Source organism: Geotrypetes seraphini, chromosome 13 (assembly GCF_902459505.1).
Source record: "Geotrypetes seraphini chromosome 13, aGeoSer1.1, whole genome shotgun sequence".
Lineage (NCBI taxonomy): Eukaryota > Metazoa > Chordata > Amphibia > Gymnophiona > Dermophiidae > Geotrypetes > Geotrypetes seraphini.
In genome coordinates, this window is record NC_047096.1 from 76,555,134 (window position 1) to 76,571,602 (window position 16,469).

Genomic DNA, 16,469 nt, shown 5'->3' on the forward strand with positions numbered 1-16,469 from the left:
TAGTCTTACTGGGTCAGACCAATGGTCCATCTAGCCCAGTATCTCGTCTTCACGGATGCCAAGTCAAGCCAAGTCATAAGTACCTGGCAAATACCCAAACGATAGCGGAATTCCATGCCACCAATCCAGGTCAAACAGTGGTTTCTCCTCTAAGAACTTGTCCAAATCTTTTTTTAAACCAGCTACTTTAACTGCTCTTATCACATCCTCTGGCAACACATTCCAGAGCTTAACTATTCTCTGAGTGAAAAAAAATATTTCCTCTTATTGATTTTAAAAGTATTATTCTGTAACTTCAAATATCCTCTAGGCTTTGTAAATCTTGATGCAGTAAAAAAAAATCTTGGTCTCAATGAATACCTCAAAATGAACATCAAGGACATGGACTTTGAGAGATATCCTATAGCTCATTTATTGTAATTTTTCACCAGATTCTCAACCAACTCCATATAGTTTTCTGCATTGCCTAGGAATCCCCGAACCACTGCAACAAAGCTGTTCCAAGCTGCTTTATTCTTCCTAGTTAGCTTCTTGGGAAGTTTCTTGCACGTCAAGATGTTTTTTATCTGTAGACCAGCTTTGACCTTTGCCTCAGACAGATTAGGGAAGATGTCTTGAAGTATTTGAAGCCTGTCGACTCCTTATCTAGAGCTCTGACAAATTGTTTCATTAGTCCCAATCTGATGTGTAAAGGTGGCATCAGCACCTTCCAGGGGTCCACCAGTGGTTCCCAATTGATGTTGGTTTTCCCTGCAGAGAACTTGGACCATAGTATCCAGTCCTACCTTTGGTAATGTGCCTTTGTATCTCTACTGTCCCAAAGGCAGATACAGCAGGGAAACTTGGTAAAACTACTTTGGAGACCCATTAGGAATGCCACCACTTTGAAGTCTCTGATGACCTCACAACCATACTTCAAGGCGCCTAATAAGTTCTTGATGCTCCTGTAATCCTCTGAGGTGCACTGAGTGAGCCAGTTCTTTTTATGCAGCAACATGACTTTGATGCTCCTGGAAGAGCTGTCAATGAAGAGATGCCACTCATTCAGGTTACAGGTGATTCCAATTGCCTCAGACAGACTGGTCACATTGTGGCAGAAGCAGAGCCCATCTTGATGAGTGAAGAAGGTGGAAAAAGCTTGGTGACGTTTTCTCTGATCTATGACTTATACACTTTCATCCAACAAGTTCCACTGTTTGAGCCTAGACGTCAAAAGCTCGGCTGGACTTGGTGAGGCCAAGATCTCTGATCAAGTCATTGAAGTCTTTTTGTTTTGGATAATATGGGTTTCTGTCATCAGCTGCACTACTGATTTTGTAAACTGGATCTACAACTTCTTCCCCACTCTCTGTCTTGCTTCTCTCTTCTGAATACAGCTGCTCTCTCTCTGGGGGAGTAGGTATGGGAAGCTCAAGGCAATGTGGCACCAGGGCGATGGATGAAGGAATGTCCGGATATGTGATTGCAGATATATGCTTGCCAGTTCAACATTTGAAAGGGTTCACCATGCAGAAGTAGCAGTTGCTTGAGTGGTCAGTAGGTTCCTGCTAAATTCTTGGGATAATAAACTTCATAGCTCTCTTTTCCCCTTTGTATCATCCTGTAGAACAACAAAATGAAATTGTGGTAATGAAAACAATAAATTTATTTCACCTATGACTAAAGTGTATCAGATTCTCACAACATATTTCATATAGGACATATTTTCTAATAAAATTGAAAAATTTAAAATTTAAATATTTTTTAAAATTAAACATTCTAAGAAATTTTATAGCAGAAAATTCTGCCATCCTGAGAAACAAAATTGCCTTACCTTCCAGAGTTTTTTTTGGCAGTGCTCGCATGTGAAGTGAGGTGTCCAAGTTTGTCTCGATCCCCAACAGGCATGCCGAAATATGCCTTGTAGGCATCGCACATCTTAGCAGACGCTTCTATGGAGCACTTTTTCCCTCTTGTCTTGATAAATTGGCCACATACATAGCAAAATGCATCTGTCGGATGTTTGTGCCTTAGTAAAAGGGCTCCTAAGTTTACTCAGCTTGGAAACAATCTTGGAATGTTCTGCAAAAAAGGTAAATTTCAAAACATCAACGTCCCAGTCACAAAAGCAAAGTTTGAGGGGAATGACAGCCATTTTCTATACTTTTGTGACATAGGCAATTAAGAAAGAACACTTATTACACCCAGGAACAACAAAAAAAAAATAAATAAAATTTGGTTACATAGTAAAATGGGATACTTGAAAACTTACATACAGCTATTTTTTGTTCTTAGTGGGCTCTAAAATCTACTCTCCAAAACTTCCCCTCTTGCTATTACTCCAATCCAACAAATGCTCACCTATTCCCCCCAGGTTTAACATCGCTATCTGCTCCCCCTGGTCCAATGTCATTGTGTCTCTGATCCCTTGCACCCACCCCACTTTCCGGGCCAACATTACTTTCTCTCTGCTCCCCCATCCCCTGGGGCTAAAATCTCTCTCTCTCTCTCTCTGCTCATAGAATTCTATGAGCATTGGAGCTGTTACCAGTGACCACCACAGCTAGCGCTAAAAACGCTAGCACGGTTTTGCAAAAAGGGGGAGGGGTTGTTTCCTTCTAGCAAAGCTAGGAATATAGGTATAATTTTATATATTGTAATGTGATTTTTCTTTGTGAATATCTTTTTCTCAATTATTTTTTTAAGTAAAAGAATCTGACTAATTAGGTCCACCTCAGTTGTTAAGTATTAATTGTTTTGGAAACAGATAGCAAGTAAGACTCCAAATCATATTTTTATGATATATATGTTTCCATTTAAAATTTGAAAATTATGTGATGTACCTGGGTAAGAAAAACAAGGAACATGAATATAAAATGTTAGGTGCAACATTGGGCAAGAGCGAACAAGAAAGGGACCTGGGGGTACTGATAGACAGGACCCTGAAGCCGTCAGCACAATGCGCAGCGGCAGCAAAGAAAGCAAACAGGATGCTGGGCATGATAAAGAAGGGGATCACGAGTAGATCGGAGGACATCATAATGCCGCTTTACAGAGCAATGGTCAGACCACACTTGGAATACTGTGTCCAACACTGATCTCCCTACCTAAAGAAGGATATAACCCTACTGGAGAGGGTGCAAAGGTGAGCCACGAAGCTAGTTAAAGGTATCAAGAACTTGAGCTACAAAGAACGCCTCGGAAAACTAGGATTGTTCACCCTCGAGAAGAGAAGACTACAAGGGGACATGATAGAGACTTTTAAAATACTAAAAGGATTCGACAAAATAGAGCAAGAAACATCGTTATTCACATTGTCAAATGTGACTCGGACAAGAGGTCATGGACTGAAGCTGAGGGGCACCAGGCCCAGGACAAATGTCAGGAAATTCTGTTTCACACAACGAGTGGTGGACGCTTGGAACGCTCTCCCGGAGGAGGTCGTGATGGAGACCACCATTCCGGGATTCAAGGGCAAGTTGGATGCACACCTTCTCGCAAATCACATCGAGGGATACGAGTAAACAAGGTTTCTCAACAGGGAACACCTGGCTTGGCCTCCGCGAGTGCAGGTCGCTGGACTGGATGGACCTAGGGTCTGATCCGGCGAAGCCATTACTTATGTTCTTATGTTCAGATGTAGTTGGTTCCGGCAATCTGAATTAAGTCCATACAATTATGGGCTCCTTTTATGAAGGCGCGTTAACGCACGGAATAACGCGAGCTAAATAATGCCCCGCACACTAGCCGCTACCGCCTCCTCATGAGCAGGCGGTAGTTTTTCAGCCGGAGCGCGTTAATCCAGTGCGTGCGCTAAAAACGCTAGCGCACCTTCGTAAAAGGAGCCCTATGTATTCATTTAGTTCTGATATTCCTGGTAAATGTCTGGTAATTCTTTGCAAAATGAGGTTGTTGGGGTTTGGGTTTTTTTTAATCCTGAGCAACTCATTATCTTTTTCTAAAAGTAAGTCTGTTTACTTCCTCACCTGAGGCAATGGTTTTCACCTCCAAAAATGCTAGTCAAAATATATTTAGTCAAATAAATGATCAAAATTTACCCTGATGGTAGGATTGTACAATTTATTTTTATCACAATTAGACTATTTCATAAGAACATAAGAATTGCCATCTCCGGATCAGACCCTGGGTCCATCAAGTCCGGTGATCCGCACATGCGGAGGCCCTGTCAGGTGTACCCTGGCATAGTTTTAGTCCCCCATATCACTGTATGCTTCTCAAGGGCGATGTGCATCTAATTTACCTTTACCCGTATCATTCTATGCCACTCTTAAGGAGATGTGCATCTAGTTTCCCCTTAAATCCTAGAACGGTGGATTCTGCAATTACTTCCTCTGGGAGAGCATTCCAGGTGTCCACCACTCGCTGCGTGAAACAGAACTTTCTGGACCTGTCCCCCCTCAGCTTCAGTCTATGTCCTCTTGTCCGTGTCACATTGGACATTGTAAATAACTGCTTTCCCTGCTCCATTTTGTCGAATCCTTTCAGTAGTTTGAAAGCCTCGATCAGATCCCCTCGCAGTTTCCTCTTCTCAAGGGGGAACAACCCCATTCTCCTAAGTCGTTCCTCGTAGTCCAGGTTCTCCATACCTTTCACTAGCTTCGTTGCTCGTCTCTGCACCCTCTCTAGCAAGTTTTATATCCTTCTTTAGGTATGGAGACCAATGCTGGACGCAGTATTCCAGGTGCGGTCTGACCATGGCTGTGTAGAGCGGTATTATAACTTTCTCTGATCTACTCTTAATTCCCTTCTTTATCATGCCTAGCATTCTATTTGCTTTCTTCGCTGCCACCACACATTGCGCCGACGGTTTCAGGGTCCTATCTATCAGTACACCCAGGTCCTTTTCCTGTTCGGTCTTTCCCAGAGGTACACTTGTGATCTTTATTTTTTCTGCCTAAATGCTCATCCATACTCCTTAAATCGCTACAAGCGATTCAGAATACATTCTGCTCGAAAATCTGACAAAACATCTTCTGGGCATGTTTGCACTAGCTCCCAATGGAAGCCAGGGTAACATTCAAACTTTGTATAATGACCTTTAAAATCATATATGGGGCTGCACCAGCTTACTTGATAGATCCCTTACATAATATAACTTTATTTTTCTATACCGCCTTAATCAAAAAGAATTCTAGGCGGTTTCCACAGAAGCGAAAAACTGGACAATCAGTGGAATACAAAATAATAATGATAAGAATGCAGCCCAATATTTAAAAAGACGTTAAAAATTTAAATTGATACAGTGAAATTATTGTGCTAAGAAAAATTTATCTTAATTTCTTTTCTGAAAGCGCCATAGGACAGCATGGCTTCACTGATATAATTACCCAACCAGGACTGTTTGATTGCTTGAAATGCAAGCATCCTGTCTAAATAAGACCTAGGTTTACAGCCTAAAATCTTCGGGTATGCAAACAGGTTACAATTCCTGGTTATCCTCACAGGGTTATATAGCACGAAATGAGATAGCAGGTATGTAGGTGCCAATCCCTAAATTGACTTAAAACAGAGGCATGAAAATTTAAACAGTACTCATGCCTCCACTAGCAACCAGCGCAATGATCGGTAATAAGGACTGATATGATCGCTTTTCTTCAGTCCAAATATCAGGCGAACAGCCGTATTCTGTACTAATCTTAATTTTCTCAGAACTTTCTTTGGTGCGCCCAAATAAACAATATTATAGTAGTCCAATATAGATAAAACCAATGCCTGCACCAACAGTCTAAAGGAAAAAAAGTCAAAATAATTTTTTTTTTAAATGGTCTTTAATTTCCAGAATGTAAAAAAAAAACCCCAAACAAACAGCAAACTCTCAACAAAAGATAATAGATACAATTTCCCTAATCTGACGAAACTAAGCTTTCCAGCACTTAAAAAAAATTACTCCTTATAAATTTACTATTTCAACATTTTCCTATCAAGCAGCCATAGGTGGAATTCTCTTCCTCTTTCATTATGGTGAAATCATTACCAACTCTTCAGAAAAGCAGTTAAGACCTTTCTTTTTTGCAAGCATCTGTTGAACAAATCTTGATTTTATTTTAAAGTGTTAATTGTTCTAACTCTGAACATTTTGTTTATCATGGGACACTCAATGAAATTGCATGGGAATACTTTAAAAACAAATAGGAGGAAATAACAAGAAAGGTTCAGACACGTTCCTGGAGGAAAAGCCCATAGTCTGCAACTGAGGGGGAAGCCACTGATTGCCCTGGATCGATAGAATGGAATAATGATACTATCTGGGTTTCTGTCAGGTACTGTGACCTGGATTTGCTACTATCAGAGACAGGAAACTGTGCTAAATGGACCATTGGTCTGACCCAGTATGGCCGTTCTTATGTTCAATAAGTTTATATTTTTTAAAAGCCTTAAAACTTGGGGCTCCTTTTATCAAACCGCATTAGCGGTTTAACGCGGGTAATGTCGCCTCTTGAGCAGGCGGTAGTTTTTGGCCAGCGCAGGGGTTAACGCGTGATGAAAAGTCGCGCGGTTTGATAAAAGGAGCCCTTGGTGGTTTGGGGAATTTTTTTGACTATTTTTTTCCTTTGGAGTATCAGGATGATGATCGTTTCAGCTTCCAATTGTATTCCGAATTTATGGATATTATTGTCTGAAGATTTTAATTGTTATGCTAGCCGCGCTCCTTTGTAAGTCCTGTTTCTGCATTTCATCTTCCAGGTGAGGCTCAGCAGAGGTCGGCCCATGCTAAAAAGTGAGATTTGCTACCCCACTGATTTACACTGAAAGCCAATGAGTGAGATTTTTATTGAGGTACGTTTGGGACACAAATTTGACATCGTGATGGAAGGGCTGAGACTTGAAAAAGTGCTTCTGGTACTTTTACTAAGAAGTAATGCCTTCACAGGCGCCTAAAAATGGATTTCTGCACCATGGGTGACAAGTTACATATTTTAAACTCAATTATTTCAAGCACTTACCAACAGTAAACTGCATAGACATCTGTGGAAACACTTGAACTGCTCTTAAAGATCCTCAAGAGGCAGCGCCTCATAATTTAAACCCTGATCATAAAAAGTCTGCTGTACACACAAAACCTCAACGACTGAATTGAACTGGAGACCTCAAGAAATCAGACGCTACAAGTACAGCAGTACTAGAAACAGAGAAACGACTGTGCAAGGTATCACAGATGTACAGTTTCAAAAGCTGGGATGCAAGTGGTCTAAAAATATCAGACAATATTCCAATTAATAAATTCAGAATACTTCTTTCTCCCTTTACTGCTTCAACATTTTATTTATCCATTCACTTTGCTCTCAATGGCTCTTCTCTGTTTTTCTCAGGATATCCTGTCCATTTGACAAACAAGATAAGCGAGTAGCACTGGAGATGAACACAGTGAAGAAAGTCAAGAAAGGCGCACCAGTATGGCAAACTCATATGTGAAAAACCAGTCATGGCTATGTTGCTACAACTGCCTGAAAATGAAATGGTAAAGAAACCAAGCGGTCCTGAGTCAGTGTTCAAGTCCACTTCTTCGAGACTGCTTTCAACTCCTAACTCCTTTCACCTTGGGTTCTGCATCCCCAACCGTATATGTCATGTCTGTCTGTCCAAGTTAGATTGTAAGCTCTTCCAGGCAGGGACTGTCTATAAATGTCAAAATGGACAGCATCCCCATCCCTATATGTCATGTCTGTCTGCCTGTCCAAGTTAGATTGTAAGCTCTTCCGGGCAGGAACCGTCTATAAATATCAAAATGTACAGTGCTATAGAAGTAATAAGTAGTAGTAGTCATCCTATTCAATACCACATTTAGCATCTAAAATTGTTGAGAAAATGAAAACACTATCACTATTTTCACTTTCAGTTTACATGCAGTGATAGTGTTCTCATTTTGCCAACAATTTTAGATGTGTCCGTGCCACATTTGCACATATCAAGAAAGTGGGGTTTCTTTCAATTGCCTGCTTGGACTTGACTTCCTTAACTGTGTTCATCTCCTGTTCATTTGCCATTTTTACTCTCTGTTTCTACCACCCATCTTCCTTTTGTGTCTGTTTTCGCCTGTCCAGTATCTCCCCTCTGCCTGAAAAAGAGAGAACTTTGAAGAATATGTCATCAAGTGCTCCCAAAAAACTGGCACAATATACCACAATAGAACAAAGAAAGGGGGGTTTTCCAACAGCAGAGCAGACTGCCATCTAATTGCTCAGACGCCACTTAGGAGGGGCCTTAGACATCTGAGCCAATCGTGGCCTTGGGCTCCTCCCTCTGTATCCCATGTGATGCACGGGGAGTGGCCTAAGGCCCTGATTGGCACAGACACCACTTGGGAGTGGCATCCCTTGTACTAGTTTTCTTTCGCATGGGGAGGGGGGGAGTTGCCATGGCATCTTCTACCTGCTGCTCGCACCATCCACAGCTCTCTTCTGACATCATATCCTGGTCCCACGACCTGGAAATGATGTCAGAAGGGAGCCAAGGCTGGCGTGAGCAGCTAGTGGAAAATGCTGCTCCCACCAGTGAACATTTAAAAAGGTACGTGAGGGGGCAGAGAGGAAGCACCCACCCCACACACACAAAGACGGTGCACAGAGCAGTCCACACCCTCTTCCCCCCCCCTTTTTTACTACACCACTGCATGCCGTAGACAACTGTCAAAAACAAACATTTTTATACAAGTTACATGTGCTCTGAAGCAGCTGAAAATTCCTACATTGATCTCTTTATGTTCAAATCTTTTTATTTATTGTGGAAAAGAAACAAAAAAAAGATAACAAGCACACTACAATCAAACCAGTAACCAACAATAAACAATTTTTCATTAGAGAAATATATCACTTCCCATACCCATACCCAAACACCCAGAACCCCCAAACCACCCCCCAGAAGAACAGAGATGGCGACCAAGAGGTCTCAAGCATTCCAGAGGCCCATACTCTTTGGCCCCTGGGTAAACAATCCCACCCCCCCGGCGGAATAAAAACCAAAAACAACGAAAGTCATGCGGCATCTGATCACCAGCAACAACTCAGTATCCACAAGACTCCTCAAGAGAGAGTATTCAAAAGAAGGCTGCGACCTCGAGGTGATAAGGAAGCCAAATAAGCCCCCCAAACAAGCAGAAAGCATCTACGCCTACGAGTGTGACCCACCGCCTCTCGAACCTCCTGACAAGCCGGAGAATGCACTAAGGCTCTCCATCCCGAAAAAGATGGAGTTTCAGAAGTGGTCCAACATGGTAAGATAGATTTACGAGCAAGGAGACGCACCTCACAACACCAGAGGGGACCTCCCCTAGGAAGGCTTCTAAAAACCCCAGGCCTATCAAGGCCAACTGCTCCACTGTCCCCACAAGGGTATATAACGCACTATAGACATCCAAAAGAAGCCAGTGTGCAAAAGTGGATTTTCTACTTTTATCTGATAATATGTAGAAATAAATCAAAACAAAAAGAATCCAAGTGATACCTTTTTTATTGGACTTTCGAAGGTAATCCTCCTTCTTCAGATCAGAGATATCCGAGATATGCATTTAAATGCCAGCATTAACACACACAAACTGTAACCAGGGCTTCTTAAATAAGGGCTTAAATATTAGCTATATACAGTATGATTTATTTTACCTATGAGGATCTGGGGGCCCCCATGAATAGGAAAGCCTAGGACACAGACCCCATCTTAATCTTCATTGAGGTTTTTGAGTGGCTCAGCCCCGTCCTGCTGAGCAACAAGATTAGCAGCTTCTTTCACGAGGTGCAAATTTGAAACCCAGACAGGGTCAGTGCCAATATCTCTCCCCTCCCCAGGCCACGGGGCTCTCACTGCTGCTGTAATTAAAGGCAGAGGACAGAGAATAGAAGTTTCACATCCAAGTTTTATTAGGATTTTATATACCGCCTATCAAGGTTATCTAAGCGGTTTTACAATCAGGTACTCAAGCATTTTCCCTGTCTGTCCCGGTGGGCTCACAATCTATCTAACGTACCTGGGGCTATGGGGGATTAAGTGACTTGCCCAAGGTCACAAGGAGCAGCGCGGGGTTTGAACCCACAACCCCAGGGTGCTGAGGCTGTAGCTCCAACCACTGCGCCACACACTCCTCCATATCAGCCAAAGGCAGAATGTCAGGAAAACTGAAACAAAGCAGCAAAGAAATACATTTTGCCTCTGATTTTCATTTACTAGAGACATTACCGTCTGGTGCTAGATGTTCTTTCTTTTCAATATTTAAACCAGTGTATCACAAACTGTGTGCTGCGCACGGTGAGATTCTGGGTGTGCCTGAAGATGCTGGTGAGGAGGAGAGAAACCGGCACCGGGTGACTGTTTACAGAACGTGCATCTCGCAGCGAGAGGCATGTTCTGTAGTTAATCAGCCGGCGCCGGCACCCCACCACCACCCCAGCGAAGTAGTAGCAGGTTCTGCACATGCATGGATGTCGACGTGATGACAACGTCCGCACATTTCCAGATGCCCTCCAGCCACCGCACTGAGATTAGTGTACTGTGGCTTCAAAAAGTTTGCAGGACACTGATTTAAACAAAACAAATAAAATTAATCTGTTTTAATCCCGCGGCAGCGGCAAAGAAAGCAAACAGAATGTTAGCCATGATAAAGAAAGGAATCACGAGTAGATCGAAGAAAGTCATAATGCCGCTTTATAGAGCAATGGTCAGACCACACTTGGAATACTGCGTCCAACATGGGTCCCCCAACCTAAAGAAGGATATAAAACTGCTGGAGAGGGTGCAGAGACGAGCAACGAAGCTAATAAGAGGTATGGAGAACTTGGAATATGAGGAACGACTCAAGAAACTGGGACTGTTCTCCCTTGAGAAGAGGAGGCTGCGAGGGGACATGATCGAGACGTTCAAAATACTGAAAGGCATCGATAAAATAGAGCAGGAAAATAAATTATTTACATTGTCCAACGTGACACGGACAAGAGGACATGGTTTGAAGCTAAGGGGGGACAAGTCCAGGACAAATGTCAGGAAGTTCTGCTTCACGCAGCGAGTGGTGGACGCCTGGAATGCTCTCCCAAAGGAGGTTATTAAGGAATCCACTGTGCTAGGATTCAAAGGCAAATTAGATGCACATCTCCTTACGAGAGGCATAGAGGGTTATGGGTGACTAAAACTACATCAGGTGTATACCTGACTGGGCCTCCGCGTGTGCGGATCGCCAGACTCGATGGACTGATCCGGAGAAGGCAGTTCTTATGTTCTAGTATGAGTCCTAAGCCGGTGACTTTTCCTTACGATCTGGGGATGAATTTGATACTGGCCTAGGAAAGAACTGGAAGTCTTTATTGGCTTAAACAATGGTGAAAGGAGATCCAGACAGGATCACAAGGATGAAGTGAATCTAGAAACTGAAGAAGGGAGAATAACAGCCCCTTTTATCAAGCTGCGCTAGAGGCTTTTATCTCGGGCCGGTGAGGTAAGTGCTCCAATGCTCAAAGGAATTCTATGAGCGCAAAGAGCATTTACCGCACCGGCCCGTGCTAAAAACCTCTAGCTTAGCTTAATAAAAGGGTCCGTGATCATGCTAGAGCAAGAGTAGGCAATTCCGGTCCTCGAGAGCCGGAGCCAGGTCAGGTTTTCAGGATATCCACAATGAATATGTATGAGATAGATTTGCATGCATTGCCTCCTTGAGATGCTAATCTATCTCATGCATATTTATTGTGGATATCCTGAAAACCTGACCTGGCTCCGGCTCTCGAGGACCAGAATTGCCTACCCCTGTGCTAGAGGTACATAAATGAGGTAGAAGGCCTTTTTGGCTCTTCACCCTCGGGCTTTTGGCTCTAGTGGCTGGATTTGTTTGTGTTTTCTCTGCGTTTGGTAATTTTTGAGGGTAATCTTTTTCAATTTTTTGATCCTAAACAATTGGATGATTTTCTTAAAGCTACTCGTAGAGAGGATATTAATGTAATTGTGTAGGAACCATATTGTCACTGAATGGGATGGCAAGGGAGGGGTTTTGAAGTGGGACATATCTTAGGTCTAATATATTTCCTTCTCTTATAGTGTATATTGTGACGGGGCCAGGGGTAAGCCTCAGGCACAAGTGATATCTATACTGAATGTGCTGAAATTAAATCCACCCTATGCCCAATAAGTCAGTATTTTATGTCTGCATGTTATGTCTATACTGTAAATGATGTAAAATCTATATTTCTCACCTAAGTATGTACTCTTATAACCCGTTCTGGGCTCCTTTGGGAGGACGGGCTGAATAAATAAATAATAAGTATTAGCGCTCTTTGGAGGGCCACTTTCGAATAAACACAGCAGAGAAAAAGAAAAAGGAAAAAAAAGACCTTCCACCAATAATTGATAGTTCCAAGTTTTATTATCCACTTTACCTTACATTGGTTCTAATACAGCCATACTGGCTGATGATGCTTGGAAGGAAATTTATCACAAAAGTTCTCTTTTACAGCAAGTCCTTGCTTCGAGTAGGAAAGGAAAAAAAAAACCCCAAACATTTCCCTTTAAACAGGGTTTCTTTCTCACAGTTCTGGGCAGCATTCTGGTTTCAAGAACTTATATACAAGAGTTTAGCTTCACTCTTTTTAGGCTTGGCACAATTATTGTATTGAACCCACTGTTTCTTCAGGAAGTTATCCCCACCTGACTGCCTGAAGTATGAATATCCCACTGACCCCTCTTATTTCTGGGCAGTGGGCTGGGAACCATCCACCCTTGTTTTAATGGTCTAAGATTCCCCTCCCAAAAGTTCCCACTATCAGGAATGTGAATATGTCAGGTCACTGAATCCACTCCGGCCTTTATTTCTCCTTCGAAGGTTAGTTAGCATTACCCAACCCCCACTCATTATGCTTTGCTTGCATACAAGGAGTCTGGTTTAATTTCTGTTGCTAACCAATCCTCACATTCACACATCAAACTCTCATTCATTAAATAGTCCCTCATAAGGACAGAAATGTTTCTTTTAAGTACTTTAGACCATTGTTATAGAACAAACTTTCATTCCCTTCCTCCCCCCCCCCAACCCAACACTTTACTGACTCATGCTGCATTCAGACAGGTAGTTCAGAGCTTCTGGGCTGCAGTCCATTTCATTCCCCTCAGAGATATCTCCCTCTACCTCCATAAGAGACCCCTCACTCTTTGAAGCGGGATACAAGTTGTCCTCTGGAACATCATTTGGCCAGCCCTGCTCATGGAGCCTTTCCCTTCCAAATAACCTCTGCTTGGACAGCAAAGTTTTGTCAGCATGGCAGTGCTATGGGACAGGAGGTTTCTTAGCAGACAGAGCGTCTAGTCTTCAGTTCCTTGTTCTGTGAGGAACGTCCTTCCCTCCAGGTTCCTGATTGCCTCCCTGTGTTCTCAACTGGCCTTGATTTATTCTGCTGTGTAATTTTCACTTGGGCTCTAACCACTTTCTACCTGTCAGCTCCACCCCTTCCTTAACCCTTGCTGTGTCAGTTGGCCTGACCAGAGGTTTAACCGGAAAATTAACAGCGGGTTTATAAAAGGAATTATAGTGGCTTGGAACAGGTATTCTGTTCTTCTCTGCCATCCCTTCTCTGTACTGCCCTGCCTGTCTGATCTTAGCACTGGGAACAGAGTTAATGGGCAGCTTCCTTGGCTTAGATACATTTACTTTAGTGGCAGAGTTTAAAGCAGATTTTGAACCTGTGACAGGAGCTTCCCTGTCACAATATCTTGGCTCCATTTTGTCACTTGTGGATGATTTAACGCTATTACAGTATCCTTTTTCCTTCTTTTTTTTGTTTATTGTGCCTAGAAAATTATTTCTATGATTTTGGTATATCTCCAAGGTTGGCGATACGACAATTGGAAAAGTTAATAAAAAATGTGTTTTTTTTAAAGGGGGGGGGGCGTAAAAGAAGTACACAGGAAAAAGACATTTACTGGACCCAACATTTCAATGGAAGAATCAGGGGCTACAAAATATCAATGTACTAAGATGAAAACTAGAGAAAAATGTACTTCACTGACTACAGTCACATAAAGGATGCTCAGCCCTGAGGAACATCTAGATCAGTGGTCTCCAACTCAAACCCTTTGCAGGACCACATTTTGGATTTGACGGTACTTGGAGGGCCTCAGAAAAAAATAGTTAATGTCTTATTAAAGAAATGCCAATTTTGCATGAGGTAAAACTCTTTATAGTGTATAAATCTTTCCTTTTGGCTAAGTCTTAATAATAATATTGTCGTTTATAGCTAAAGAGACATATGATCAAGAAACGGCTTTATTTTACTTTTATGATTATGATAAATATACTGAGGGCCTCAAAATGGTATCTGACGGGCCGCATGTGGACCCCGGCCCGTGTGTTTGAGACCAAGGAGCTAGACCAAATGCCTAGTAGGAATTCCTCCAAAATTTGGTGCAGCCTTCCTGTTTTCCCTTTAACTAATTTTATTCTTTTGTTGACACAACCTGACACACCCTGACACACTGCCTGTTAAGAGCTAGTACGGCTGAGAAACCAGACGCACCGCTTCTCTCAGAGGTGAAAATTTGAAACCTTGGCAGGGTCAGTGCCTCTCTCTCCACTCCCCAGGCCACTGGGCTCTCACTGTGGCTGTAATTAAAGGCAGAGGAGAGAGAACGGCAGGGTCACATATCAGCCAAAAGCAGCAAAGCTGAAACAAAGCAGCACAGAACGGCATTTTGCCTCCGATTTTCATTGTTGCCTGCCGCTGGATGTTATTTCTCCTCGATATTTAAACAAAACAACAACAACAACAAAAAAGTTAATCCTCTTTAATCCCTTCAAGTTGCACCTAACGCTCATTCGCAGACAGGTGACCTTTTCCTCAAGAGGCTGTTGCCATGGCGATGAATTGTTTGACTCAACCAAGAAGACGAGAAATTCTGCATACAAATGTATTTTAATTTTCCTTGATTTGATGCTGTATTTAACACGAGAAGCAGCAGTACCGCTCCTTTTATTTTTTTTACAAATTCCTTATTTTATTTTGGGCCCAACAGTTTTCTTCTTCCTCTTTTGCCCTTCCAGCTCTACCAAAACCATTGGGCTAGAATTATTCATTACCAGCTAACTGGGATTTCCCCCAGTATAAGACCCCGACCACTGCAGTAATAATTCTCGGGCTCCCTCTGCAAGACAGTCTCCGTGTGCCCTGAGCCTGGCCAGCAGGTCTCACGGTTGGGCAATGGCTAGGATTCCAATTAATCCTACCAGTGGAAGACAGGCTCGAGAGCAGGGGATAGTTTATGATTCTTGTTCCACATGTAAAGCATGTTGAGCGCTCAGAAAAGGGGTCTTGTAATGTTGCACGGCCAAATCTATGCACAGAAGTCCAGTTGCTGAGATCACCACGCATTTTTACTTTATATGTGAACTATGAGCAGGCATGCCAAGGGGAAGAAAATAAAAACAACCGGGGATTGCATTGCAATGCACATGCATATGTTGCAATTTCTGCAAGAGAATCTGCTCAACCGTGCAAAATGTCTAAGAAAAAATATTTAGAAACAAACAAAGAAAAAAATCAACCACCAATGTACACTTTCCCCTCCCCATTTGTGGTTCCTGCACTCGCGGTTTCATATAATCGCAATTTTTTTTCTGGGGAGGGGGAAAATAAAAAAAAACAGTCTTAATGTAAAAAAAAATCCATCTTTTTTTCCTCCCTGCTGCCCTCCCGGCCTTACCTGTCTAGAGGGCTTTCGGGGCAGGAACGATCTTCCTACGCTCCTGCCCCGTGCAGATCGCCATGAGGAAATGGCTGCTGGGAGTTCCCGTAGTCTCTCGAGACTACGTCGGGAACTCCCTACAGCCATTTCCTGATGGCGATCTGCACGGGGCAGGAGCGTAGGAAGATCACTCCTGCCCCGAAAGCCCTCTAGACCACCAGGTAAGGCTGGGAAGGCGGCAGGGAGGTGGGGGTGGGTCAGAGCTGGATAATCGCGGTTTTTCGGCATTCGTGGTCCGGCTCTGCCCGTATCCCCCGTGAATGACGAGGGAGAAGTGTATATGCACTCTTATTGCCAAATGTACTGACAACTCTTCTGTGCTCAGAGATAACTTATAATTGAGGGGCAAATTCTATAAAAGCGCCCATAAGGTAGGCGCTGAAATAGGCACCGTTCAGCACGATTCAAGTAAAATCGGGTGCTGTTTAGTGAATCACGCCGAGTGGCACTTAGTTTGGAGGCGCCCGACAAATAGGCCAGCTCTAGGCACAACTAAAAGTTAGGCGGCCATGCCAGCGCTTAAGCCCGCTTAAGAGCAGCAATTCCATAGCAAGGCACCTAACACGAAGCTTCGCCCACGCCTAACATGCATAGCGCCTAGAGTTTTGAAGGCTGCCTAAATTTTTAGAGGTGCCTTTCTTGATAGGCGCCTAAGTTTCAATCATTGCTGATTCAAAAGCTTAACTGAGCTTGTTATTCAATTTAGATAGGCGCTTATCTAGTTGGACGCCTCCAAAATAGGTACCTAACAGAATTTGGGCCTAAAT

At 42.9% G+C, this 16,469-nt stretch overlaps 1 protein-coding gene across 14 annotated transcripts in view; it reads right to left on the minus strand.

Annotated features, from left to right (window-relative positions):
* Positions 1 to 16,469, minus strand: part of PKNOX2 (PBX/knotted 1 homeobox 2) — a 424,329-nt gene that overhangs the window by 199,532 nt on the left and 208,328 nt on the right. The window contains exon 1 of one of the 14 annotated variants that reach the window (XM_033918097.1): positions 1,814 to 1,988. The exons of the other annotated variants lie outside the window; for them this stretch is intronic. The gene's annotated coding sequence lies outside the window, so the exon portion shown is untranslated. Of the gene's footprint in view, positions 1 to 1,813; positions 1,989 to 16,469 lie in introns of those variants that run through there. 14 annotated transcript variants of the gene reach the window in all.